Source organism: Phyllobates terribilis, unplaced genomic scaffold (assembly GCF_046119375.1).
Source record: "Phyllobates terribilis strain yellow unplaced genomic scaffold, ASM4611937v1 Scaffold_11__3_contigs__length_659146591, whole genome shotgun sequence".
NCBI classification, from domain to species: domain Eukaryota; kingdom Metazoa; phylum Chordata; class Amphibia; order Anura; family Dendrobatidae; genus Phyllobates; species Phyllobates terribilis.
The window spans coordinates 145,485,584-145,499,387 of NW_027362771.1; positions in this window are offsets into that span (position 1 = coordinate 145,485,584).

A 13,804-nucleotide genomic window follows, 5' to 3' on the forward strand; every position below is an offset into this window, starting at 1 on the left:
CGCCGAAGTGCTCGAACACCGCCCAAAACAGCTCGAATTTGAGATTGGCGAACAGTTCGAGTCGAAAACCGCTCATCTCTACTTATAAATGGGGTTGGGACCATCAGTTGTATTGTGCAGAAGTCTGGTGGATACACAGCTGATAGTCCTACTGAATAGACTGTTAGAATTTGTATTATGGCAAGAAAAAGGCAGCTAAGTTAAGAAACACGAGTGGCCATCATTACTTTAAGAAATGAAGGTCAGTCAGTGCGAAAAATTGGGAAAACTTTGAAAGTGTACCCAAGTGCAGTTGCAAAAACCATCAAGCGCTACAAAGAAACTGGCTCACATGAGGACCACCCCAGAAAAGGAAGACCAAGAGTCACCTCTTCTTCTGAGGATAAGTTTATCCGAGTCACCAGCCTCAGAAATTGCAGTTTAACAGCAGCTCAGATTAGCGACCAGGACAATGCCACAGAGAGTTCTAGCAGCAGACACATCTCTACAACAACTGTTAAGAGGAGACTTTGTGCAGCAGGCCTTCATGGTAAAATAGCTGCTAGGAAACCAATGCTAAGGATAGGCAACAAGCAGAAGAGACTTGTTTGGGCTAAAGAACACAAGGAATGGACATTAGACTAGTGGAAATCTGTGCTTTGGTCTGATGAGTCCAAATTTGAGATCTTTGGTTCCAACCACCGTGTCTTTGTGCGACGCAGAAAAGGTGAACGGATGGACTCTACATGCCTGGTTCCCACCGTGAAGCATGGAGGAGGAGGTGTGATGGTGTGGGGGTGCTTTGCTGGTGATACTGTTGGGGATTTATTCAAAATTGAAGGCATACTGAACCAGCATGGCTACCACAGCATTTGCAGCAGCATGCTATTCCATCCAGTTTGCGTTTAGTTGGACCATCATTTATTTTTCAACAGGACAATGACCCCAAACACACCTCCAGGCTGTGTAAGGGCTATTTGACCAAGAAGGAGAGTGATGGGGTGCTACGCCAGATGACCTGGCCTCCACAGTCACCAGACCTGAACCTAATCGAGATGGTTTGGGGTGAGCTGGACCGCAGAGAGAAGGCAAAAGGGCAAACAAGTGCTAAGCATCTCTGGGAACTCCTTCAAGATTGTTGGAAGACCATTTCCGGTGACTACCTCTTCAAGCTCATCAAGAGAATGCCAAGAGTGTGCAAAGCAGTCATCAAAGCGAAAGGTGGCTACAATGAAGAACCTAGAATATAAGACATATTTTCAGTTGTTTCACACTTTTTTGTTAAGTATATAATTCCACTTGTGTTAATTCATACTTTTGATGCCTTCAGTGTGAATGTACAATTTTCATAGTCATGAAAATACAGAAAAATCTTTAAATGAGAAGGTGTGTCCAAACTTTTGGTCTGTACTTTATATGTAATATATGAGGTATTAGTTGATATTTTGGCCAAAATACGCAAGCACTCAACCCGCTTCAATGGTCCTCATTGCTTGCGAGTCCCTACTCTAAACTCAAAGCAAAGCTACAATAAGAAAAATTAAAAATTCCCCAAGATTCAAGAAAAAAACACAACAAAAAGACAAGAGTGTTTACCTGCCAGATCTCAGAACTAATGCACTCAGGATGCAGCAAACCCATATAATAAAGATGGCAGCAACATGGGTGCAAAATACTGATGAGACAATTACTCACAACCTACCATTTCATGGAAGGGGTGATTGCTTAGTATTAAAATTGCACACAAAAAGGCTTATATAGGGTGTTGTTCACACCTGGGTAGTGCACAGCATCCGGCATACAGCCTATTAGTTACGCCCATACTATTCGATTAGGCGGGCTGCCCGGTAATATCTTTGTGCACCTCATGAGAATAGACACCCTAATTTACAATGCCAGCACTGATGGGCCTGGCTGTACCCTGGAATAAAAAAGTGCAAAAATACATGTATGTATATACTGTATATATATATATATGTATATATATATATATATATATATATATATATATATATATATAATGAGGTATTAGTTGATATTTTGGCCAAAATACGCAGGCTCGCAATCCGCGTCAAGGGTCCTCATAGCTTGTGAGTCCCTACGCTAAACTCAAAGCAAAACCACAATAAGAATTAAAAATTGTCTCATCAGTATTTTCACAGGTCACTTCTTTGTTTTCATCCTGGAACCTGATGTCTATCTGGGTTGCCAGGGACACCAGGTCATCCAATGAAGTGGGCATTTCCAGGCCGGCCAGCTTATCCTTGATTCGCCTGGAGAGGCCCTCAAAGAAAGTAGCCACCAGAGAATCATTATTCCAAGCAAGTTCAGACAACAGGGTTTGAAAACGAACTGCATACAGCCCACTGTTAGGTTACCCTGGTGTAGCCTGAGTAGAGATGATGCTGTAGAAGAAGCTCGGCCGGGCTCATTGAAGACCTCACTGAAAGCCTCTAAAAGGATTGTAGGTTCGACATCAGGGGATCCCCTCTCTCCCATAGATGGGACAAAATGGAGGCCACTTTGGCCCGAACTGGTGGGCCAAGAGTTCAAAGTGCAGCATGCACTGGTTAATGAACTCACGACATAGAGATCTCGAAATCAACCTACCAGCTGATCAATCGTTTTTGCTATTAGTGTGGTCCAGACAGAGACACCAGTCCACATTTCAGCATAGAACTCTGTTGTGCTGATATTGTGCTACATGCAGGAGTACACCTTTGAAACTCTATTTTTTCTGTTACTACCATGCTACATAAAGCAGGCCACATCTGAGCGTGTAATTCTTTTATTCTGAGATTCTGCTGTATCTAGGGCTCGTCCACAGTAAAAAATGTAATTTCTTCTGTTACTACCATGATACATACAGCAGGCCACATTCTAGCTTGTAATATTTTGCAGCAGAGATTGTGAGGTATACAGGACTCGTCCAGTGAAAAAAAATCTAACTTCTTTTGTTACTACCATGAAACATGCAGCAGGCCACATGTCAGCTTGTTATTTTTTGGCACAGAGATTCTGCTGTATCCAGGGCTCGTCCACAGTAAAAAATCGATTGTCTTCTTTTACTACCTTGATACATAAAGCATGCCACATCTCAGCTTGTAATTCTTATGTGCTGAGATTCTGCTGTATCCAGGGCTCATGTACATTAAAAAAATCTAATTTCTTCTGTTACTACCATGATACATACAGCAGGCCACATCTCAGCTTGTAATTTTTTTCAAATATATTCTGCTTTATCCAGGCCTCATCCATAGTAAACAATCAAATTTCTTCTGTTACTACTGTGATACATAAAGTAGGCCACATCTCAGTTTCTAATTCTTTTGTGGTGAGATTCTGCTTTATCCAGGTCTCGTCCACAGTAAAAAATCTAATTTCTTCTGTTACTACCGTGCTACATAAAGCAGGCCACATTTCATCTTTTAATTATTTTGTGCTAGTATTGTGCTCAATCCAGGAGTCCACATTTCACAATATAAATTATTTGTGCTAATAGCATGGTCTAGAAACCAGGCAACATTTCAGAAGATAAATATTTTGTGCTAATATTGTGCTCCATCCAGGAGTCCAAATTTCTGAATCTAAATTGGTTGTGCTAATAGCGTGGTCCTGGTCCTGCCACATTTCAGCATTGGACAGGGCTTGGAGCAGCATTTCTAGCTTAAACTTTGATCAGTAATTGATGGATGAGTGACAGGGGTAGGCCTGATGCTCTGAGAGCTCTGTCAAATTCAGGTAAAACAAATGAAGGAGACCCAACTTGGAGACGAAACATTATGGGCAGATACTACTAAAGTGGCATCAATTTCTATTTATTTGTTTATTTTACTCACTTATATAGCGCCAATAATTCCACAGCGCTTTACAGACATTATCAATTTCTCCATAGTAGAAATAGTATATTGGGGCTCTGACACCCCTTCCACTACAGGCAACCCATCAGATGGAGACCCACCTTGGAGTCTCCACATTTCGAAAATTTTTTAGTAACATCAGCAGCACTAGCAAGAACAGGCACAGAAGCCACGACAAAGGTGACACAGACTGCAATAATGCGAGATCAATGCAGCACACTAAAAACTACACCATCGCCTAGTCTTCCCAATCTGTGACTGGGGTGCAAAAGTCATTGGCGATCCATGATTTGTTTATCTTGATGAAAGTTAGGCGGTCTACACTTTCAGAGGACAGCTGGGTGCGCTTATCCATCAGGACACCTGCAGCAGTGCTGAAGACACGATCTGAGAGAATGATGGCTGCTGCCCATGACAAAAGTACAGGCGTGACAGGCAAGCTCAGGCCACTCTTCAATTTTTTTTATGCCAAAATTCAAAAGGGTCTAAACCCCCCTGAAGGCACTGATATTGAGTTCAATATACTCCTACACCATATTCTCCAGTCGCTCACTACATGTTAGACTTGCACCAGAATTTTTTTTAAATTTATTTTACTCATACAGTGCCATTAATTTCACAGCACTTTACAGATATTTACAGACATTAGTGGCCCTGCCGCACTGGGGCTCACAAACAAAATTTCCTATTAGTATGTCTTTGGAGTATGGGAAGAAAAATGAGTACCCGGAGGAAACCCTCGCAAACACAGGGAGAACATACAAACTTCTTGCAGATGTTGTCCTTGGTGGGGTTGGAACCCAGGAACTTCAGCGCTGCAAAACTGCAAATGTTGACAACTCAACGTTCCCAGGGTTGGAAGTCTATAAATGTGATGCACACTGTGTGCCTCACTTCTGTCTTGGGGAAAACCACTCTCAAGATTGTCTTCAAGCATGTTTTGATACTCCAGTATGGTCACGTCCCTTTCTAAGGGGGAAGTATCCGGCAAAATTTACTCTTGTACCGTGGATCAAACAGAGTGGCAAACCAGTAGTTAGGACTATTTCTAATCCTAACAATACGGGCAAAAATCATGTTGCAGATAGTGCTGCAAGAAGGTGCTCATTGGTTTGTCTCTTTCATGAGGTCCAAATGCATAGTGTGTTGGTGGCGGGATAACACTCAAGCTTGTGTGACGCCCAGCTGCGCTTGGCATCACAGATCCTAGAAGAGTGCATTGATGGATTCCTCCACAAGAGGCCCCCATAAACATTCACACATCTCCACCTCCCACCTCAGACCAGCAGAGGGAGCCCGTGAGGGATATAAATAGGGAAGGTGGAGCCAGGCAGTTCAGTTCCTGCAGAAGATGAGCCAAAGAGAGGTCAGTCTGCAGTGGAGCTCAGTGATTCAGCAGTTCCTCTGGAGAGTTCAGCAAGTACAGGTCTGAATGCAGAGTTGAGCTCAGTTGAGTTGTAGCTCAGAATAGTGAGCTTTAGGTGTGCCGGCGCCATAAGATTGGTGAAGCGCGGCAAGCTGCCGTTAGTGTGTATAGCCCAGTGAGGGCCCGAGTAGGCCGAAAGCGAGTGGAGAGTTAGTACATAGGGGGCAGAGGAGCTTAACCGGCTCACCCAGAAGCAGTTACCGGACACCAGGTCCGAGCTTACCGGGATCTCTATGACCCAGTAAGGCATAAATGGAATCCCTGGAGAACCACAGGTCCCAGGATCGCTAAAGTGCTGAAACATAACAGACCTGGGAGACACATAGGCCCCGCAAGCTGAGGAGCGTGTATTCCAAGAGAAGGCCCTACCACAAGGTCAGCCAGCGCAGGACAGAAACAAAGTTAGGCCTAGCTCCAGGCAGGTCAGAAACTTACTACGCAGAGGCAAGTAACAGGAGGCCCTACACCCGCTCATTGGGGAGGATCTTGATACGCACCCTTCACCCTACAGTGCTCCGGGATTTGCCTGAATTTCCACCAGTAAAAGGTACTGAAGTGACTATTGTGTCCGTCCCTGTTCTTGCTAAGACCCGGCTGGGTCTCGCCTGTCCTGCATCCCCATCTCCGTATGCTGCCCTGGGGCCCAGCTCCACCTGTGGGGAGCTATACCATCGAGCTGCATTATCATCGGCCTCAGTGGACTGCGCAGCGCTGGTGATTCTCACCAGAAGCCACAGGTGGCGTCACGAACTTTTATAAAACTAAGAAACCTATTATCCCCCTTTTAAAAGTGACCCCAGGGTACGGGCCCGGGAGCCGACCACCGCGACATCCCCTAATGCCAGGCAAAGGTCCGGGTACCGAGTCATCCCCATCCCCTGGGCTAGTCACTTGCTTTCTCCATTCCCTCCTGCCAACCAAGGACAACAAAGAGAGGATCATTATCCTCTTCATCTCCTAACTGTTGCTCGCCCATCACCTCTTCCTCCTTGTTCTCCTCCATTTGTTCCTCAGCTCCTGCACTTTCACTTTTATTGAACAGTGTACCGTGAGCCCCCTTTGATCACTGTAATCAACCCTCCCATGTCAACCGTCTGTGCGACGACAGTTCGGAACTTAGAGATATTGTTATCCTGTCTGCATCCTCCTCTGCTTCCTTCTCTTCCTCTTCTTCCCCTGGGACCACCACCTCCTCCCACAGACTATTCAAATTGTGCTCCAGCATGTAGATGACCTGAATAGTAATGCTGATGATGGTATCGTCAGCGCTATCCATTTTAGTACCCATTTTGTAAATGTGAAGAAGGGTGTAGAGGTCCTTCATCTGTGTCCACTCCGCAAGTGTGATTTGCACCATGTCCCTATTGCAATGGGCCAGGTTATACAAAATGACATAATGTGTCAGGGCTTGTCACTGTTGCCACATGTGCAGAGTTCAATTACACCGTGTCGCAACAGTGCAGAACAACCGGTTAACCTGTAGGCCAAAAGATCTCTATAGCAAAGCAAGTTGATGACCCACGGGTTACGAATGGCGGAAGTGAGCACACAGTGACTGTGGTTTCTGCAGCAGCGCACCCAGGCTGGGATAGTGGTGGAGAAATTGCTGTACCAGCAGGTTGAGGATGTGAGCCATGCAAGGCATGTGTGTGAGGTTGCCCAGGCATAGAGCCGCCATCATATTTGCACTGTTATTGCACACAGCCATTGCTCAAACTCGACAAGGATAGCTGTCCACAACTCTTGATCTACTGTATATGACTTCCATCTCCAAGGCATATTAATTTAAGCACTGCCTGATTGCGGTGAGCCCTGGCTGCACAGTATGGAGATGGGGGGATTCTCTCTGCACTGTTGGAATGCATGTCTCATTAAGGCAGAGGTTGATGGTGCAGGTGGAGGCCCTAGAGGAGGTGGAGGAGGCAGAAGCAGTGGAGGAAGTGTTAGATACAGAGGTTTGGGGATTCCAAGACTTCATGTCTAGTGACACCTTGGTGTCTTGTAGTTTAGTTCTCTATCCCCTGGTGTGTAGTTGTTTAGTTTTCCAACCCTAGCAGTTCAGTAGTTTAGTTCTCCATCTTCTGGTGGCTAGTGGTTTAGTTCTCCTTCCCCAAGTGCCCTGTAAGCCATGGGAATTCCAAAACTTATGCAGCATTCCAATCCCTGCCTGCCCTCATAGCCACCAGAGTCACCCAGTGTCCAGTCAGCAAGATGTAAGGCCCCTGGCAATGCTTGCTTGTTCAGGTGTCAGTGGTGAAATGCACGCTGGAAAAAATAGATTTTTTCATGGAACGGGTGATGTTGTCTGCTAAATGCTGGTGTAACGCAGGCACATCTATCTAAGAAAAGTAATGGCAATTGGGCAACTTGTACTGGGGGACTGCGATGGCCGTCAGCTTTCCGAAAACGTCTGTATCCACCAGGCGGAAAGGCAGCATTTCCGTGACCAACAGATTGGAGATTGTGAAGTTCAAGTTCTTTGCTTTGGTATGTGTAGGAGGAAACAATCTTTGACGTGACCACAACTGTGGGATCAAAGGCTGGCTGCTGTGCTGAGAGAGGGTGGAGTAGGAACACGACAACTGCTGGACTGTGAGAGAGGTGCAGGCGGAGATGTTATATTTTAAGGTGGCTGCCGGACAGGTCGTGGACGAGAAGTATGTGTCCCTGAAGTGCCAAGCTTCGGTGATGTAGGACCCGGAGAAGCAGGCTCCAGCACACATAGTGCTGAGTGGAATTTAATGGGCCCGGATTACAGGGCCGGATTTTACAAGTGGCTGAAAGAGCTGGGCGGGAACAGCTGCTCACTTACCACTTACAGTCCAGGTCTTGGAAGGCTGATTTAAGACAGCTGCGCCTGTCTCTGTCTGTGTTTGTTGGGCAAGGTGAGTAGATCTTGCATGTGCTTCTTAGACTCTGCAGGAGGCAGAGAAAAGCATCTTGTTTAAACGGCTGAAGCCGTGCTGCATGGACTTGTTATTTTGAGCTTTGTTCTGTTATTCATTTTTATGCCAGGAAAAGACTGGTACTTTTATTTCTTAACTGGTGTATGGACACTAAATAAACCACCAGTTTGTTTGAACCCGTGGACTGCATCACTGTGTGAACCTGTGCCTACCTCCAATGTGGCTCAGTGAGTACAAATCCCTTCATATTGTATTGAGAAAGGTGTGGTGTGCTCGGTGTCTGAGATCAGTCAAAATCAGCAGGCATGTCCACTTCTGTAACAGCTGACGGGCTCTCACTCACCCCAACTGTAGTGGGTAAACAAGTGGAGGTTCTGCAGCTGGAGACCACTGTGAGAACATTTACCATGGTAATGGAGGAGGAAGAAGCAGCAGTTGCGGTTGATGGGGCGGCTGATGGTTGGTGAGGCCTGCTATTCTGCATTTTAGCGCAGTGAGATTCCCAGTCTAACAAATGTTGATCGCGTATGTGCCAGTTCATGCATGTAGTAGTCAAATTATTCCAATTTTGGCCTATACTCAGTCATTTTTAACAAAGTTAGATAACATTCAGATAACGTGAGTTGTGTCATCCTTTGCGGTCTCCAAAAAGACACAGGCTAGGAAAACCTTGCCGCCCCTGCGAACTGCAGACTTGCGACTGCTGCTGGCAGTGCTTATCGTGGTTGTATCACTCAGTGTGTGTGCAGGAAACTGCAACATAACCTCTGTGTCTTCCTCCTCCACCTCCTTTGCTGAGCTACTCACCTGTGTGACTCTGGGTTCACACTAAGTGGGATTTACAACCTCAATATCATCCTATCTGTTCTACTACTCCTCGCCCTGACAGTTACCCTCTTCCTCTTCCTGCCTTGACAGCACAGCGCAGTCCGCGTGTGCCTCCTATATCTGAGTCTCACCAGTATCACCTCTATGCTGATGACACACAGATTTACCTCTCTGGACCTGATCTCACCTCCTTACTAACCAGAATCCAACAATGTCTGTCCGCTATTTCATCTTTCTTCTCTGCTAGATTTCTAACAATTAACATGGATAAAAACAAATTCATCACATCATCTTTCCACCATCTCATTCAACTCCCCCAACTGACCTATCCATCCAAGTCAATGGTTGCCCACTTTCCCCAGTTCTGCAAGCTTGACTCTGATCTCTCCTTCAAACCTGAGATCGAAGCCCTTTCCACGTCCTGCCGACTCCAACTCCAAAGTATCTCCCGGATCCACACATTCCTCAACCATGAATCAACAAAAACACTAGTGCACGCCCTCATCATCTCCTGCCACGACTACTGCAACCTCCTACTCTGTGGCCTCCCTTCTAACACTCTCGCACCCCTCCAATCTATCCTAAATTCTGTAGTATTAGGGGCGTGCTGGTGAGCGAGACACTCAAAGCTGCAGCAGATTAAACACAGGTACCACAAGCTGTGGGGTATAAAAATGGTGTAGTGAGGCGGTGTTCACACAGTGTGATTTAACAGTCAGTGACCCAAGAATGTCCAACTTAAAGTTTTTATTGTCCAAATAACTCACACAGTGAAGGCAGCTTTATCCACCGGATCGCAGCCCGGTTGTCCACATCAGTCCGTACAAACAAAACACCGTTGCCATGGGCGATTGCACTGCCATATCACTCCGAGGTGTGTCAGAAGCTTTGCCTTCCTGGGGCTCTGTGTTCACTTCACACAGGCCTCTATAGCACAGAGCCTCCTGCTCTGAAGCTTGCAAACCAAAGACTGACACACCCAAACCTTTGCTGCATAGCTTGACGAAGTCCAAACTCACTTTTATTCTGCACTGCAACCACAGCTATGTCTTTGATTGCAATGCACTCCAGCAGGTTCAATATGCTTCTATGCGCATTCTGGGGGATACATAGCATTCCTCGAATATAATTCCTCTCACTGCCTCACATATCCCCCCCTCTGTTCAAACTTGTGGGGTTGAACACTTGTCACCATACAGGGTGCCCCTGACAGGTCATCCGCATTTCCCTGCGACTTCCCAGCCCGATGTTCCACCGAAAAACTAAACTTTTGTAGGGACAGGAACCATCTGTTGACCCGAGCATTCCTCTTCTTTGCATTTCTCATCCAGACGAGGGGCGAATGGTCTGTTACCAAATGAAACTGTCACCCGAGCAAATAATAGCGTAGGGACTCCAATGCCCACTTAATAGCCAAGCACTCCTTCTCCACTACGCTATAATTTTTCTCTGCCAGGGTAAGTTTCCTGCTCAAGTAGGTGATCGGATGTTCTTCTCCGTTCACCTCTTGTGACAGTACCGCTCCTAGGCCTACCTCATAGGCATCCGTTTGCACGATGAAGTTTTTCTTGAAGTTGGGGCTGATGAGGACCGGCTGTCCACACAATGCCAACTTCATGGGTTGGAACGTTTCTTCCACCTGAGGGTTCCACTGTACCATGACCAATTTCTTCCCCTTTAAGAGAATTCTTGATGAGGTTCTAACACTATGTCCATCAACCTCTGGAAGATGGCTGGGGCCCCATGTAATCCAAAAGGCAAGACAACATAGTGATAGAGACCCTCTATGGGTTATAAAGGTGGTCTTTTATTTTTCCTATTCTGTCAGTGGCACCTGCCAGTAACCCTTAGTCAGATCGAGTGTGGTGAAATACTGGGCCTGCCGCAGTCTCTCGATCAGCTCTTCTACTTGAAGCATTGGATAAAGGTCAAATTTTGACACCTCATTAAATTTTCGGAAGTCATTGCAAAATCGTAATGATCCGTCTGGCTTCAGAATCAGAACAATGGGGCTAGCCCACTCACTCTTGGACTCCTCAATGACTCCTAACTGGAGCATTTGTTTTACCTCAGCCACGATGGCTTGTCTCCAGGCCTCCGGCACACAGTACGATTTCATTCGTACCCTTACCCGAGGCTCGGTAACAATGTCATGTTGGATCACAGATGTACGGCCGGGCATTTCGGAGAATACGTCCGTATTCTGCTGCACTAATTTCCGAGCCTCCCACCGCTGATGTAAGAGCGTCACTTATTTTTACCTCTCCTCCGGCCTCCTGCCAATACCTCTAGGGGGAACCTATCAGGGTTACACTCTGTCCCTAGGTTGGCGACCCCTACGGCAGGTATCCCTGACTCAGGATCTTTGGGTTCTGCACCCGGACACATCTTTATTCTGGGAGGGTTAATCTTACTCTCCCACAAGGACCAAAGCAGGGGTAAATCTCTTCCCAGCACAGTCCCGTAAGGAAGAGCCTTTACCACTCCCACCACATGTTTAACCTCTCCACATGTAGTGGAAAAGGTAACCTTCGCCGTCGGTTATTCGCGGAGTTCGCCATGTATGCAAGCGACCCCGACTTTACCCCCAGTGGGTTCTAGCCCCGAGACCAATGACCCATGGATGAGGGTCACTAGGCTCCCTGAGTCCAAGAGAGCCTCCGCTTGATGTCCATTGATGCGCGCCTGACACAAATGAGGTTCAGCCGTTGGACCGGCAGGGTGCGCAGAGCATACATAGATACCCGGTGTGTAAACCTGAGTCCATGGGTTCAGCAGTCAGGGGGCAGTTGGCAGCCACATGTTCCGGCCCTTGGCATCGCCAGCAGCTAATAGCGGTGGCACCGTCAGTCCTCGAAACCGATTTAGGGAAAACTGGTCTCCAGCCTCCCTCACTCCAGGGTATCGCCTCAGTATGGGCTTGGTTCCGACTATCTACATCAGAGGGACGTGACACCCTTCCAGGTTCCTGGGCTTGAAGGGGCCGGCGTGCTACCTGCAGTGGGGAAGAGTCCTGTACAAAGTCCTGGGTGGCTGTATACCGCTTGATCAAGCTAACCACCTGGTCTAGGTTACCCGGGTCCCCTTGCCCCACCCAATGCTGTATGGCTGCTGGCAGAGTTCGTACCAACCGGTCAACCACTACCTTTTCCACCATTTGGGCTGGGCTCAAGGTCTCAGGCTGAAGCCACTTTTTGACTAATTGCAACAAGTCATATGCCTGCGACCTAGCGGGTCGGGGCTCCGCAAAGGACCACTGGTACACACGTTGTGCCCGCACATAAGTATTAGCCCCCATTCGGACAAGGATCTCACCTTTCAGCTTCCCATAGTTCAGGGCATCCTCCCGGGTGAGGTCAAAGTACTCCTTCTGGGCATCTGTCATCAGGAAAGGGGCCACCACCTCAGCCCACTGAGCAATTGGCAAGCTCTCTCGTTCCACTGTGCATTCAAACACCATGAGGAAAGCGCTTCCATGTCGTCCTCAGGACTCATCTTCCTCAGAGCTGACCTGACTTTGTCCTGGGCCTCAGAATGAATTGGGGTCGGCGTTGGGGTCGTCTCTCACAGGGCCGCAATCTGCTGCAAAATCAGTTCGTTAGTAGTGATGAGCGAGCATGCTCGCCACTGCTCGGTACTCGCCCGGGGAGGGAGCTCGGGTCCCCGTCCTGCATATCTGGCACTATTTAGAGCACCAGTCATGCAGGGATTGTCTGCCACTCACTGTAATGTCACAGCCATGGTGGTTGTGGTATTACAGTGATTGCCCAAATCGATGGGAACAGTGCTCATGTTGAAACATGAAAAGCCGGCAATTCATCAGCGGCATACACTGGTACCCAACAATTTAGAACAGAAAGAATAGAGCATCACACATAGATTAGATACATAGAAACATGTCAGTCACATATATAATAAGTACAGTGACAGTGTTGGTTACTGTATTTGTCATTTAGTGTTAAAATAAAGGATTTATTAAATAAAATAATAGTGTTTTCATGCACCCGTTTCTTTAAAAAAGCCGGCCGGCAATTCCTCATCGGTACCCGACAATTTAGAACAGAAAGAATAGAGCATCACACATAGATTAGATAGATATAAACATGTCTGTCACATATATAATAAGTACAGTGACAGTGTTGGTTACTGTACTTGTCATTTATTGTTAAAATAAAGGATTTATTAAAAAAAAATTGGCGTGGGGTTCCCCGTAATTTTAGTCTCTAGCGGAGGTTAAGCAGACGGCTGGGGCAGATGTTTGAAGCCTGGGAAGGGGGTAATACCCACGGAGCTTCCCAGGCTACTAATATCAGCCCCCAGCTGAATACTTAGCCTTTACTAGCTATTAAAATGGGGGACCCAAAAAAAATGACGTTAGGTCCCCCTTATTTTAATAGCTAGCATAGGCTAGGCAGACAGCTGGGGGCTGATATTAATAGCCCAGGAAGGGTGCCATGAATATTGGCCCCTCCCAGGCTAGAAACACCAGCCATCAGCCACCCCAGAAATGGTGCATCCATAGGATGTGCCAATTCTGGCACTTAGCCTCGCTCTTCCCACTGCCCTGTAGCAGTGGCAGTGGGGTAATAGGGTTGGGGTTTATGTCAGCTTATAATGCCAGCTGACATCAAGCCCAGGTTAGTAATGGAGAGGCGTATATAAGACACCCCCATTACTAACCCCATAGTCAAAGTTAAAAAAAACACAAACACCCAGAATTAAGTCCTTTAATTGAAATAAAGACACATTCCTTTAATGTTCTAAATTAAACCCTACTTACCGTATCGCCCATTCCAGCTGAAGCC